The 14,548-nt window shown below is 42.1% G+C and overlaps 1 protein-coding gene and 1 non-coding gene across 3 annotated transcripts in view; one reads left to right on the top strand and one right to left on the bottom strand.

The window, feature by feature from the left end:
• plxnb2b (plexin b2b) overlaps positions 1-4,523 on the bottom strand; it is a 124,201-nt gene extending 119,678 nt beyond the window's left edge. The window contains exon 1 of one of the 2 annotated variants that reach the window (XM_070972790.1): positions 4,114-4,523. The gene's annotated coding sequence lies outside the window, so the exon portion shown is untranslated. The remainder of the gene's footprint in view (positions 1-4,113) is intronic. The other variant, XM_070972791.1, reaches the window with a different exon arrangement.
• An 8,660-nt stretch (positions 4,524-13,183) lies between these two features.
• On the top strand, positions 13,184-13,324 carry LOC139338252 (U4 spliceosomal RNA). The gene has a single exon (XR_011602576.1). It is a non-coding gene; the product is annotated as a U4 spliceosomal RNA (small nuclear RNA).
• The last annotated feature ends 1,224 nt before the right edge of the window (positions 13,325-14,548 follow it).

Below are 14,548 nucleotides of genomic sequence, written 5' to 3'. Positions count from 1 at the left end.
TGGTTGCTTAGTTAGGATTAAATGGCACTCAATGAGGAGCAAGTCTGAGTGAGGAACAAAAAGTACAGTGAAATGCATTACAGGTGGAATAAGTGGCTCTACACAGTTTCCATTATTCTTGTAAGCCTAAGTCCATTTCAAATTCAAATCTCTGTGAGAAAGATATATCAGCAAGCTGCCAAATCCTGCACAGGCACCCTCAATTTGCACAGAAATGAAGCGCCGACTCATCTTCGATATGTCAAAGTCTGAAAGATCTGTGAGTCCTCTTTTCATCATAAAGCAAGGGAACTGGACTAAACATCACCCGTCACGTTACACTGTTTGAAGCAACTTCCCTCTGAAGTGTTTAAATGGATAGCATTTTGATAGCAATGCCGCCAGACTCAATTACCAAAGCAAAAAATAAATTAGCTTCCCGCTCTCTTTTCTCCTGCCAATACAAATCCTGAGAAGAAAGCATCTGATTAAGATTTCCCATGATAGGAATCAAGGTGACCCGTCACTCTCATCCTTGCTGAGAAGTTCTCAGATACCTGCCTCTGATGTGTCAGGCTAAACTGTCTGACAGGGTGTGAAGCTTTGCCAGTGGCCTGAGAAGGTGAGCTAGTCGACTTGCCTCCAGTGAGCAGGTAGCATCAGAAGCCTTTGCGATACTTCGTGTCTGTGTCAGGCTGACAGTTCAGCTGCCACAGGGAAGTGGGTGAAGGGAGGGAGAATGAGGCAGATGTCTGTATTGTGTATCCATCACTGGTGTTCAGTCCTCAGATATGCAACCTCAAGGCTGCTGACAGCCAACACCACCCAAAATGCCTTTTCAAGAGCAATAAAAATCATGTTTTCCTCTGGGCTAACTTCTCAAGTGGCCGCCTACCTCTCTGAACTTCTTTTTTTTTAATATATATATATTAGGATATCTCAGTTCTCAAGCAGAACATTCTGCCCACAGCCTCTCGACTGAGCAATTAAAGCAGCTCCCTCCCAACGTGAATCATTTATCTCTTTCAGGAGTGTGAGCATGTTTACAATATTCATCATGTTCCTCTTACTCACGCTCCAAGCATTGAGAGTGCAGGGAAGAGTCACAATGGTTAAAGGTAGAGGTGAGGACAGAAGAGAAGCAGTGTGGGCAGCAGTGGGAAAAACCAACACGAGTTGGCAGCAGCATGGAGAAGAAAGTCAGCCACGACGCTTTGAGTGCATGGTGTGGTCAGCCATGGACACGGGATTAAAGACAGTGTGGGTTGAGAAAGTGTGAAGGTTGTTTTAAAGGTAAAAGTACACGGTGCTGAGCTGAACTTGGCCAAGCTATCTGGGGCTGAGGTGCTTGGCTTGGAAGTCTGCAGACAGACCAGGTTAAACTCTGGATTGCAGTGAACTTAAAGCTGCTTGATGGTGGTAGGGGGAATCAAAGAGGTGCCAGACGGCTATCTCCTGCCACACAGCCCATCCTCATAGCCTGCTGCTGCGGGACCAAGAATGAGAATTAGCATGATCACACCTCATAGGTCCATCATACATCAGCTTTGTTAACTCTGATCGAGCACAGAGGGGGAGAAGTGTTGCGTGGCAAGGGTGGCAAAGGTTTGGCGTGTGGAGTACAAACAACACCACATCGGAGCAAGAGGGTGGAGAAAGGAAAGCTGGTGAAGGGACAGTTTAGCACAAGGCCATGAAGTCCAAGGGCAAGGGTGGCAGCTGTAAAACCCGACGGAGATACGATCAAAAATCCACCTCAGCATGACGTCCCTTCATCATAGGATAATCCTCAAACATGAAAAGACGAGCCTATCTCCAATCTGAAGGAAATCTCTATTCCCCAGATTTTTCAGCAGTCTAATGCCAAGCTGACACGCCCTTCACGCGTCTGCCCACACTCCCCTGAAGCCTATGTGTACTTTAGATAAGCCCGGGGAATAAGGTAATGCATATGGGTCTTTCTCATGTGTGCCACACCTAAGTTTACAAAGTCCATTCTGCAGAAGGGAAATGTTAGTCAAACAGTATATAACAGTCAGCCTTTTAAAGAGAAAGTAGGTCTAACAGATATTGCAGCATGATAATGATTTAAATGGTGTCCTGTTTTCGGTGGGGAGAAGAAAAAAGGAGATTAACAAGCAATTTAAAATGAGTCACTTGTAATGAACCAATGGCACACACTACTGTTTTGTGCTGCTTTTCTGTTTGTAGGCTGCAGACAGGAGGCAAGGGATTGCTTGCTGCGTACGAGGATTATGGTTTTATTTTCAAAAATGGAAATGACAGAAGTCAGTAATCCAATGCAAAGGAAACAAAAGAGACCGGGGATGAGTTCAAATTCGCTTGACCTCAAAAACACTGCACCGCTCCACAAAATGCAGCACGCGCTTCCAGGAGACGACATGGTTTAAACTATCTGAGAAAAATGTGTAACATTATAAAGGACAGGGTGAACTTTAGCTCACCCAAAACATGTAGGAGCTTAACAGCTGAGTGCTCACTACCTCCGTTTCTCAGTTGGTCAGAGGCTATTTTACTGGATCCAAAAATACTCAGAGTGGATTCACCACAAAGTTTCATTTCCAGAGCCAGCGGCTTATTACCAAAAAAAAGAGGGACTCATGGAAATGTCTGCTTTGTTTGTTATTTTCTCTGTTGCCCTTGTTTTACAGGGTATGAGCTTGCATCCGACTTTTGGGATTGTTCTGCAGAATCCTGAAACACTTGCATGACCTGAATGAGAAATGTCTTCTATTCACTTGCCCTGAAAAGAGCATCTATGATGAAGAAGTGTGGCACGCTTGTCTTTTTCACCCTTGTGGGCAGCAGGAGAAAGCATTTATCACCACTCTCCTCTGTGCAGATAAGGTGTCTCTATTTATTCAGAGTGGAGGAGATAAACCCTGAATGAAGCACTGTGGGACAGAGACACAGACAGAGGAAGGAGAGAGAGATGGTGGAAATAGGGAGAAGACAAGGAAGCAGCTTGGTTTTCAATTGTTTGTGTGTGTCCATGAGAGCAGATGGCATCTACTGGAAAACCATGCCTGCTCAGTGAGGAGACTGGAGCGCTGACCCCCTGCTCTAACCCCCTTCCAGTCACCACCAGCAGCCACCTTTCCTGCCTCCACATGCTCCCAGCCTGCACTAATGCACTCACTCCGTGAGAGTGCATGTATAATGTTATCTAATAGGAATAATCCCCAGGAGATGGAGCATCCTATGTACAGTAAGTCTGCACTCAAGGGGCGGAAGATGGCAGGGGCTGCGAATAAAAGGACAATTTAAAAAGAAAACAAGGAAGTACAGAGGTCTGGCTGAGGGCCGCGCCAGGGACGGAGAGATACAGACTGCACAGGAGATTCAACCGGGACATGAATAGTGCTTCTGTCTCCTTGTTCTCCACAAGAGACAAGAAAGAGAGGAGGGGGGGGGGGAAGGAAAGAGAAAAAACAAACAAGAGGCGATGCTCTCTACTACTTCTGTCCTCTCAGCTGTTGATGTACAGCCTACTGTCCAGAGGTGAGGAACACAGTTCCCGTGCCCATTTCTCACTGAAATTGCTTGTGTATGGGGGACAGACGGCTCCTTGTGAGGTGACTGGGCAGATGCTGTGATCCTGAGATGAAATGCATGGTTTACGGAAGAGCATGTCTACAGGGGGTTTTTTTCTCCCTCTCTCTTCAAACACACAGCTGTTGAGTTTAACAGCAGAACAACTTTGCACCCAGGCATGAATACAGCTAACAAGGCTTTCAATGACACATTTCATGACTCCTGCACAGTAACGCTGCTGTACGTATCACTTCATTTTTTAAGGGAGCTACAGTCTTTTCAGGATTATTATGATGGCTATGCTGCCCTCAAAGCATCTTTGTTTGCGGTATATTTTCTGACAATAGATTACTCCGGGATATCCGAATAAAAAACGATAAATGAAACAGTAAGGTGTAAAAACAGCGATGTTTTAGAGGCTGGGGACGATTTACGCTCCCATGCCGTTTCGACAGGGCGTATGATCAAAACTTGCTGCTCCTGTGTACCACTGGTTGGAAATTGATAAATATGGCAAACACTGACGCAAATAGTCCAAACCCCACTTTGTCGGGATACACAAGCTTCCCCGGAACTCACCTTGGAGGAAAAAGAGCGATGAGAGTCAGTCCAGATACTGAAGAACTCCCTGTGCTGAAATAATAAGAAGAAGAATAAAAAAAGAAAAGTCCGTGAGCAAGTTCACATTTTACTCTCCTCACACGTCCTGTGAGGGGCTTCAGAAAGGCACTATTCCGTAGAAAACACGAGCTACTTCGCTGAGCGATTTCTCAATTCCTGTTCAAACGCGACCCGGGCAACTCCTCAACAAAAGAGTCTCTGGTTTCAATACCGGGGACTTTCTCCACGCCCAGGTGCCGAGTCACATGGTAATTTCCAGGTGTGTGAGTCTCCAGAAGCCGCGGCGCAGTTGGCAGCAACACACCTGTGGGTTCCGCTCACGCGTTCGCCTCGACTGTCATCGCGTTTGAAACGCGGGATGTTGGACTGAGGGAGGAGAGGAAAGGAGAGGAGAGGGAGGGAGAAGCGCGCACTGGAGGAGAGCCGACGCGACCGGGTGCGGAAAGGAATTGTTCTCCTCCCTCTCCACACTCACCGCCGGCAAAGCCACAGTGCGTGTGTTTGGAGACAATAAGCGGCAAGCAGCAGAAGAGGCGGACAACGAAACAAGTTGTGTCGTCTGTGCGCCGACGCAGCGAAATACTTCCGCGGGCGGTGGGAGCGGTGTGGCAGCAGCCCCGCGCTGTGGTTCCCAACGTGTGGTCCGGAACCAACGGGGGTCTGCGGGGGTGGTTCCAGGTCATTCCAGGCAAAATGACTAATATTCACAAGGGACGTTCAAAAGTAATGATTTAAATTTCACTAACGTCCCGCCCCCGCCAGACTAAACATAGCTATGTAATTCTGCCAAGTCATGGCCAACCATAACAAAAATCTTTAAAAATAAAAGCTCCTATTAGCAGGTCCATGAAATAAAACGTTTGTTAACTTGTAGATCGTGAGAAGCTAAACTTTGGGAAAAGTCATTCTGCAGTGTCACGGATAGTTCAGGTTTCATCAAAATAAACTGCTTGACTTGTCGTATCAAAGTTAACTTGCTGACATTTTACAGCACAGTGAAATGTCAGTTGTAGACCCTTCATGCTCCCTTTATACAAATATTTAAATTAGAATCAAAGAAAATAATCACAGCAGGGAAAGCAATTACATAACATGAACAATTGCTCTGTTGTGACCTACATTGACTGAAGCAGCTAAACTGAACGCAGCCATCCTTAAATTTGTTATTTACGACTATGTTTTTCCTACTGTGACATGTCAAAATGTCCTCAGTGAAAAAGACCTATAGAGGTTTAGAAATACTGAGGTCATTGCTCCAAATTCTCCCTACTGCCACCCTACCGCAACCCAGTCAATGTTTGACACCATAATAGCTTTAATTGGCATTTTTGTCTGAAAATACACACATTTCAAGACACAAACTGTAAAGAATATGAGAATTTGTCTTAAAAACTCCTCCTCAGGTCTGTATGCCACTCTCCACTCCCACAAACGATACTGAGGATGTGACCTCAGAGTCTAGCTTTCACTGAAACTACTCACAACATTGGAAAAATGGCAGTTGAAAATAGCCTTCAGCATGTATCTATTCAGAAACAATCCCATGTTTACTCAGGATAATCAGCAGACATCACTGTGGACAGCTTTGCCAAGCGTTGCTTTTGGAAGGAAACAGTTCTCAGTGACTGTTGACAGCGAGGTCTGTCAGTTCTCCAGAGAAAGACACATCATTGTTGAGTTTTTCAAATGTCATTTCTTGATCCTTTGAGCATCAGCGACGAGTTTCCAGTCACATGCATTGTATTGGGGTGACAGCAGAAGCGTTGGCAGCAGCTGTTTTAAGACCAAATAAAACTCAGCTGCATCACAGAGCTTTTTGTCTTTGGTGATCTGGCCCTTTAAGGTTGATTAATTGTGATGTGAACTAACAGTAGTCTCACTATGACCATTGTCACTTAACTTTTATGTCCCAGTGTTCGTGCTGTTCGTGTACAATGATCTACATTATAATGTGAATCAAATTGTTGTTTTCCTCTACTTTTGAAATCAGCTTTCACTTTAACTTGTGTGATTATCTAAAAGCCCACCTAGGGACAATAATTGTACATTAGCCATCAGTACAAATTCAACATGCAATGCATCTGATGTTCGCTGTAATACCGCTGTCAAATAAATAGCTAAATGAAACATAAATAAACCACTGGTATTTCATGCAAATGAGCACAGATTAGTGTGGAGAGGGAATGTGGGGACATTGCTTGGTTTAAAAATATGTCAAGAGCAACCACTCCTCAGTTATTTATGTTTCACTGAGCCCTATTTGACTATGTCCTTACAAGAGCTGTATCACTAGTCATTATAACATATTATTGGTGTGCCCGCTGTACCTTGGCTGCTGAATTGTTAATCACAAGAACTGTAATTTTGAAACACTTTAGTCAAACTAAGTTTTAGAAAGTGCTGCAATCTTTCATTGCCCTGTGAATATGTAACAGTCTTTGAATCAGCCATATGTTGAGGTCTTTTTTTAGGGATAAATTCACTGATTTCTGACATATTCATGCAGAGAAGGGGCTAGAAGTTGCTTTGATTTCAGATATGGGCCATATGTGTGTAAGTACTACTCAAGCTTGATTGGCTCTATCATCACCCAAGAGCTTGTATGAATAGCTTATTTTTTGCCTTAAAGCCTTATATCACATAACACTACAATTTGGCACATTGAGTTTTGTGAGTCTTTGTCATGCCTTGTTGTGTGGCTGGGTGTCAGTTTTGTGAGTGATTTATGGGCATGCAAATGAGGCTGTCTGTTTGGGGAGATGTGCTGTCTTTGCCCAATGGGCCCCAGAGTGAAGACTGGAGACTGCGTGGGTGTGAGTCAGTCCCTAACTGCTGACACAGGCACAGAGCTGGCAGAGATTCACAGGGTAAGATGGGGAGATGGCCTTCACAGGTCCTCACATTGACTGATGAGATCAAGGAGAAACTAGGCCAAGCCAGACAAGTGTCAGGCAAACAGACACCCAGAGATAGAGTGAGAGAGACAAACACTTCGCAATCACAAACAGAGCTGGGGGAGAGGAAAGTGGCGGGCTAGAGTCGGGTTGTTTTGGGTCCAAGTTCAATATGTCCAAACCTGTTTGTCTAAAAAGTAATGAGCCTACTGAGTCTTGGAATAGCCCAGGGGATGTCGGTAGCCAGAAAAGGCAAAGTCAAAGCTCTCTAAATTCACTAAAGTGGAATAGAAGTTCACTTTGTTCTTCTGGATAGCCTGCTGTGATGACATTTTGATCAATGCGCCTATACCTTCCTGCAGCTTGCCTTTATGTTGCTTGAATAGTGATGATCTGTTATCTTGCTGGTGTCAAACAGTACCATTTGTCATACACTGTCCCTTAGCTGGTCCAGACTGTAAAATGTTTGACTATCAACACATTATACAACCTAATTTATGACACAGCATTTCAGTTGTCCACAATGATGTAGTGGTCATATCAGACTCAAGGTTCATAGTTCAGAGTCTGCTTGCAATGTGGATAGACTGCCCTCTGTTGGTGGCAGCTTGTAATGTTTCATCAACTAACAACCATAATTAACAAATACAGGCAACTATTATCCCTATTCAGCATTAAAAAGCATTCTGTAAATACTCGATTGCCTATTGCCTATGAAGACATATTATACATATTATTACAAATGTGTTTTACTGTATTGTCATTAATTATCAGTTTAAACACCAGCCTCCACTCGTGCGTGCCCACAGGAGGAGTTGTAGTTGTTGACAAATGCTCTAATAAACACTTACCTTTCCTCACATCTACATTATAGTGTATTAAATGCCATTTATTCAATACCTAAATGCCAAAGAGGGGTACTTAACAGAAAGTGCTGCAACAGGATTAAATGATAGTTCGACTTTTTTATATCCATCTTTACTGTGTGTACAGTGTGTGAACAATAAATGCACGAAATAACACAAACACATGAAAGACAGTCCAATGCAATACAAGAAAACTACAATTAACAAATAGGCAACATAACATCTCACTGATTTATAGATATTAAGACTGGTTTTTATTGCAGTGATGCTTATATATTATATTGTATTAAAGCATCCACTTTGTGCAGCTCTTGCTGTTTGACCCTGTTCCAGCATGTGCACATTGGATTTAGGTGATATATTTTTTCATCGTAGCGTAGTGACAGGTACTGTACAATACTTGTTTTACATGGTGTACAATAGGAATTGAGGCAAAACATTTTTCTAGATTGTGTTTTTGTGATTAAGGTTAAGAGTTTGCATTTTCACACATGCAGTTTTTGGTTAGTATATAATAAGGAATTGTATGCAAAATAGGTAAAAAGTTATCAAGCGAATGCATCATTAGCAGGTTAATTAGGACAATGCCCTGAAGCATATCTGAGCATCCACAAGTCATCCCTAATGCTATTGCAAAATATCATATATTATACATGTTCAAATACCTTGGGAATTATGTTTTGATAAATAATCTACAGCAGTTGGAACAGTACCATCTGTACATCCACTACATGGGAGCAAAGTCAACACTGGGAGTGTTAATGTCATGTAAGTCTCATGTTCAATGCATCTAATTATTTGTTCAATAAAAAAAGGAAGGAAATTTTTATATTATCCTACGTATTGTCACAACTGTGCCCTAGGTTGTGCCCTTGTCATTACAACTGTATTGTTAGTGTCAATCAGTCTTGTTATTTTCTGTAACACCAGATGAACGTTGCCAGCTACACTGTAGTGGCAAATCTAAAGAAGCAGAGATAACAGATGGAGCAGTTCACAGACACAGGAAGCTGTCATGGTGGTGAATGATAAAGGTGTGAAGAAAGACTCAAGGGAGGCAGAGGATTACTTAAAGTGTAAGTTAGACTTTGATTTGAATGGCTCTCTGACCTAGCAAAGTGCGCCTGCAGCTGTCAATATGACTTATAAGTAATTACAGAGAGAGGAAGGGACGTGTGAGCGACTGAGCTATGGCTATTGTACGCAGGGCTCAGATTCTTCGTAAAGGCATGTGCGACAAGGAGACATCAGGTTTGGCATGAAACGGACAGACAGGCTTATGGTGCCATTATGACTCAGTCTGGGAATAACCACAAGCTGGGAATAGCAGGGTGGCAGCAGTGCGTGGGTTGGTGTGAACAGTCTGCAAGCATGTGTATGTGTCTGCATGTGTGTGTCAGAGAACGAAAGAAACAATATTTGAATTAGAGGACTGATATTTAAAGATGCTGGTCCAGCATATATTACAAATATCTACAATATCTATACTGTATATTTTAAATTCATATTGCTGTGTGGCACTGAGGAGTGAAACTAAAATACTAATATAACACTGTGTCTTTGACCTTGAAGTAAAGGAAGAAACTAAAAGGCACCATGAGCGACATTTGTCTTCTCTTATCAGATGTCCCCTTGCACTGGCTGAGCTGTCACTTTACACAAGAAAAATGTCATTGTTTTCCTCTCTCTGCTCATAACACAATCTAATCACAGTTTGCCCAGCTCATCCTCTATTGTCCAGGTGGCCCCACTCTAAGAGGGAACAGAGGGACTCTCAGCATCAATAAATGTCCTTAACCAGGCTGATGTGATGTTGCCCAGGTTACACAATGGCATGTGTGCACCCAAATACACTCATGTGTAGGTAAATGAGTGCACACACACACCTGCATGCATGCACGCACTTTTACACAAAGTGTGCACATATCTATTCCCTATTGAGTCAATAACATCAGTAATTCAAAGAGGTTGTGTGTCCTTGACAAGGTCTGTAAAAGTGTGATTATACAGAAAAAGCTGCACTGTGTGGTCTAAGCTGGATCAGCCTGCCTGGCACATACACAGTCTGAGACTTTACTGACAAGCTTACATTTCCCCAAACCAAAACAGTCTTACTGAACCTACTATGAGCTGCTCCACATGGTGTAATATAGGTTAGATTGTGACCCAAGTATGACATTGATTTTTTTCTTTCTTTTTTGAGCCCTGTGATTGATGTTTGAGGGGGAATATAGCTCTCAGCATGTTGAAGACTGTGGACTGCCCACTGAGCCCCTTTTGGATGGCATGGTATTATGTGGGCTGCCCAGCAGCCTGTACTGAATGGCGGAAACAGCTAAGCCATCTGTTACCCTCTATTTTCATCTCTTTGCCCACCAGTGGGAAGAGCCATGGCCCAAAGGGACTTCAACTGCTCCCACAGAGCCCTATTTGTTCAACAGGTCAAGTCAAAGCCTTGCAGACAGGGACTACCACACCAGATCTCATTTATGGCATGGCCCAGGTGATTATAAAAAAAAAAAGCCCACACATTGCTTCACAGAGCAGAGCTGGTGATAAAGGAGGAAATACTAATACAAAAAGTAATCAGGTGCCTCAGAGAATTAAAGGAGATTATTGCTGTCACAGCTGTTAAATGACCATAACCCAACGTGTCCTCAAATGCTTCTTAAGCCCGGTTAAAAGGATCATCTTGGGAATTGAACTCTGTTCATGTAATGTGTTTCTTGGGTTGGGAAAAGAGAAATTTGGTCTTTCCAGGTGAGGATGAAACAGAGGCTGGCAGGATTCATTTGAGATTACTTGGTGCAAACATGGTGTAATCCCCTTATCTGCGTACTTACCTGTCCCTGACAGTGATCCAAGCCTACCTCTATGAACCTCATTGGCCTGACATTCTGGCAGGAGAAAATCCCTGTCTAATGTGTCAGCCCAGGCAGCTTTAACACCTGGCACGCCAGTGCTTATCTGCTGAGCACCCAAAAGCACCTGCATTATCCCACTGAAGCCTCACAACAAGTGAAAGGGCGTCTAATATCCAAACAGTGAAATTACAGTTTGTGTCAAACATGCAGTACGCAAAGTGCATACCATTACTAAGGCCTTATGACCTGATCAAAACACTGTATGAGACATCCCCAGTTTTGGCACCTTTCTTCTCATGGCTTGCTTGTAGAGGATTTTAAAATGGATAAATCTGCCTCATTATTTTTTAATTAATGAACGGTCCTAGTAGCAGCATCAATATTCACGCTTCATCCCGTAATAGGACTTCCATTAAAACCTTAGGGTAAATTCCTAGATCCAAACCACTGATCAAATATGACCAAGAATTTACTGTTGGACACCATCAAGGAGGAGGGTAAGAGGAGGTTGTAAGCCAGGCTGACATTGATCATGGACAACCCATCCCAGCCCCTGCACTATATGCACTATTATAATCTGTACATAATGTACAGAAACATTTTCTATTCTGTATCCTGTACACTTTTTTTTATATTAACTCTCCAGAGTGAAAATTCAGCATCACTTTTGTGCACTCCATTGCATTTCTAATGAAACTGGATAAATGCTGAGCAGGACTCCAGGTGTTTAATTTGTGTTATAGTCTCTTTTTTTTCTCGCATCCTTGAAACATATGGCTCTGCAACCTTAGGGAATGTGTCATATGTATGTGTACATATACAGATGCAGATAGAGAGAAAGGATAAAGGTAAAAAAGAAGAAATATGACAAATTTTAACAGATGAACTTAATAACTCCCCAAACAGTCACCACTGCTAACAACAGTGCAGCTTACCTCTTCAGAGCTTCCTCGGGAATGTTAAATATTCAAGGGCATGCTCCCATAGTTGACAGTTTTAAATCGTCTCTGCTTTAAATTAATGGCGCTCTGCAAACACAGAATTTGTTTGAGGCAATATTATGAAAGGTAATCTATTACATACATACATACATACATACATACATACATACATACATACATACATACATACATACATACATACATACATAACGCCAGTAAAATCAATTTCCGGTCCAGCCATTTTTCATTCGGGTCATCATCACCGCGGATCTTTTTTTTAACATGTACTGACCAGATGGAATTTCCTCATCAACCTGAACCCCCTGTGTGGATGAATCTACCCTTTTCAATGGACACAACACTTTGACGTTTTTCCTCCGAAAAGTTTTACTTCTTCGACAGACTTTTCAAGGAGGCCACAGCATCAAACTAGCAGGTGAGGAAAGTTCAATCTTGTGCTTGGTCAGTGAGAGGGGGCAGCGATCATGGCACGGTGAAGCATTAGTGACGTTACACACTTGGCTGCTTTCAAATTAGGCGACCTTAACGTATAATTGCCCCTTATGATAAATTGGAACCTATCTGGACGGTAATTAATCGTGCGATTTAAGGTTAATGACCCTAACTGTTGAAGTTACGTAAGCTACTGAACGTGCAAATTAAAGTGTTCAGTAACGTTAGCGTTGGTTATTCATGTACAATCCGCGTTCATCTTTAGAACGATGTGTTTTTTGTCAGGAAGTAAGTTAATATTACTTATTTTGTCACATTTCAAAACAACAGACCTTGATATTGAAAGAAGTGCAGCTTTATCCTCGCCTATACTGACATCTGGTGGTGTCTCAGTAATATAGACTTGTCGAGGGACCGGATGGGACGTGCATGGGAATCAATTTGTTTTCGAAGTCGTTTGAAACGCTGTTCATCGAAAGAAAATGTCTGAATTGGTGGTGTATTGAATGTGCATCATGAAGACAAGTTCTGTTTCAAGATCGAAACGCGTTTTACTCGAGCGTATGTCAGCCCTCCCAATCTGAAATTTGCGATTAGAAAATTAAAGGGGCCATCGTAGACCGTACATCTCTTCTAAATTATATATTTTAAGAATACACTCGGTTAATGTGTTACTGTAATTAATTTGGCAATCTGTGCAACATTAAAGATTTTTATTCCTTCAAACGAAGCTACACTGTACACTGGGGCGGGACTGGCATTACATTGCAATAAGCGTATAGGACAACGTATCCCATGATGCATTGCGCCACGGCGACAGTTTGAAGTAAATGCAATGTTGAAACGTAACTTACGTAAATAAAACATAAATAAGCAGCGGGTTGTGCGAGGAAATTATTTTGATTGTAGTCCGTCTGAATGGCTGAGGTCGTCTGATTGTCTTGATGTGACACCATAAGTAAAGAACATATGTAGCGGAGTGACTCCTCTGTCTACACGAATTATGCTTTAGCTTTGCGCAGTGGCAGTATCGTAGCCTATGAGGTTTATCCGAGGCGCGATTATTGCTAGTTGAAAACTTTACCCAATACCCCGCCTTGACGACTTGAAATATAGTCGGCAATGGCAATTTTTGACGGTCTCTAAGGAGACTGATATTCATGTGAAAGCAAATATAATATTATGCAGTGGAAGCATAAATAAATAGTTGATAAATTGTGAAATAAATCTTGACACTAATCTGAATAAGTCTGAACATGCTTACATAGTTTGCGCACTTATGAAGTATTTAGGTGAGGACGTGCTTACATATGTGGGGTTTCTAATAGGAATTCCATGAGGTGACGCTGCATTTTTAAATGCGATCATCTTGAAAGTGTCATAAGTCTCATCGAGCTCAAACCATAGTCGGTCTATGCCCCAAATATGCAAATAATTAGTCCCACCGACTCAACTACATTAACGAGGTATGTTGACTTAACATTTAATTTCTTAACCCTCATAAATAAAAGTATGACGATAACAGTTAAACACTATGTAAGTAGAGTTTATTTGACTTTTCTGGAGCAATCGTGATTAAAGTAACATCTGTCTATAACTGCTCTCATTTGCAGTCATTTTACTGTGATAGTTTTAAAATTTTTAGCTGAGGTGTGCAGATCTTAGAGGCACCCCCCTCTCCCTTGCATAAAATAGCCGGCAATAGCATTTTGCCATACTGCTAGTGGATGGATTAACAACACCACATAAGGAAATGGCCAACAAGCGTGTGAGGACACGTGTAATGTCTATATTTCTCCACTAGATGGTGACAACAGATTTCTGTTCAAAAAGGACAGTGCATCTCTATTATAACGTCTCTAATCCATCTAACCATATTTATCCACATGGGCAGACTCTAATTCGTCTTCACTTGCTGATTGAAAAATTATCACTCATGCTTTTAAATGATTATTAAATATTAATTGACTGAAAACGTGTATATGGTTTATAGATGAGGTCTATGAAGTAATACTGTATTTTGGAACAGTTTATTAAACAGACTCAGGCTATAACAGGTGAAAAAAATAAAATAAAATGAGAGCATCAAATTAGGCAGATGCTCCTCTGGCCATCTCAGGGGAGCTAGTCCAATAACAACCATTGTCAGTCTACGGTCCAAATCCAGAAATAATCAGTCCCACCTACCCAATTACAATTACAAGGCATGTTGACCTAAACATGTAATGAACAGCTAACCTGCCAGTTAAATCACATTTCTGAAGCCACAAAAACAATGGATTATGGTAACAGTTTAACTGTATGGAAGAAGAATTAATCTGAGTTTTCTTAACCAATCAATATCCATTATCATCCATACATAACTGTTGTTGTTT

Source organism: Chaetodon trifascialis, chromosome 10 (genome assembly GCF_039877785.1).
Source record: "Chaetodon trifascialis isolate fChaTrf1 chromosome 10, fChaTrf1.hap1, whole genome shotgun sequence".
Taxonomy (NCBI): domain Eukaryota; kingdom Metazoa; phylum Chordata; class Actinopteri; order Chaetodontiformes; family Chaetodontidae; genus Chaetodon; species Chaetodon trifascialis.
This window is presented reverse-complemented; position numbering and strand designations above follow the sequence as displayed.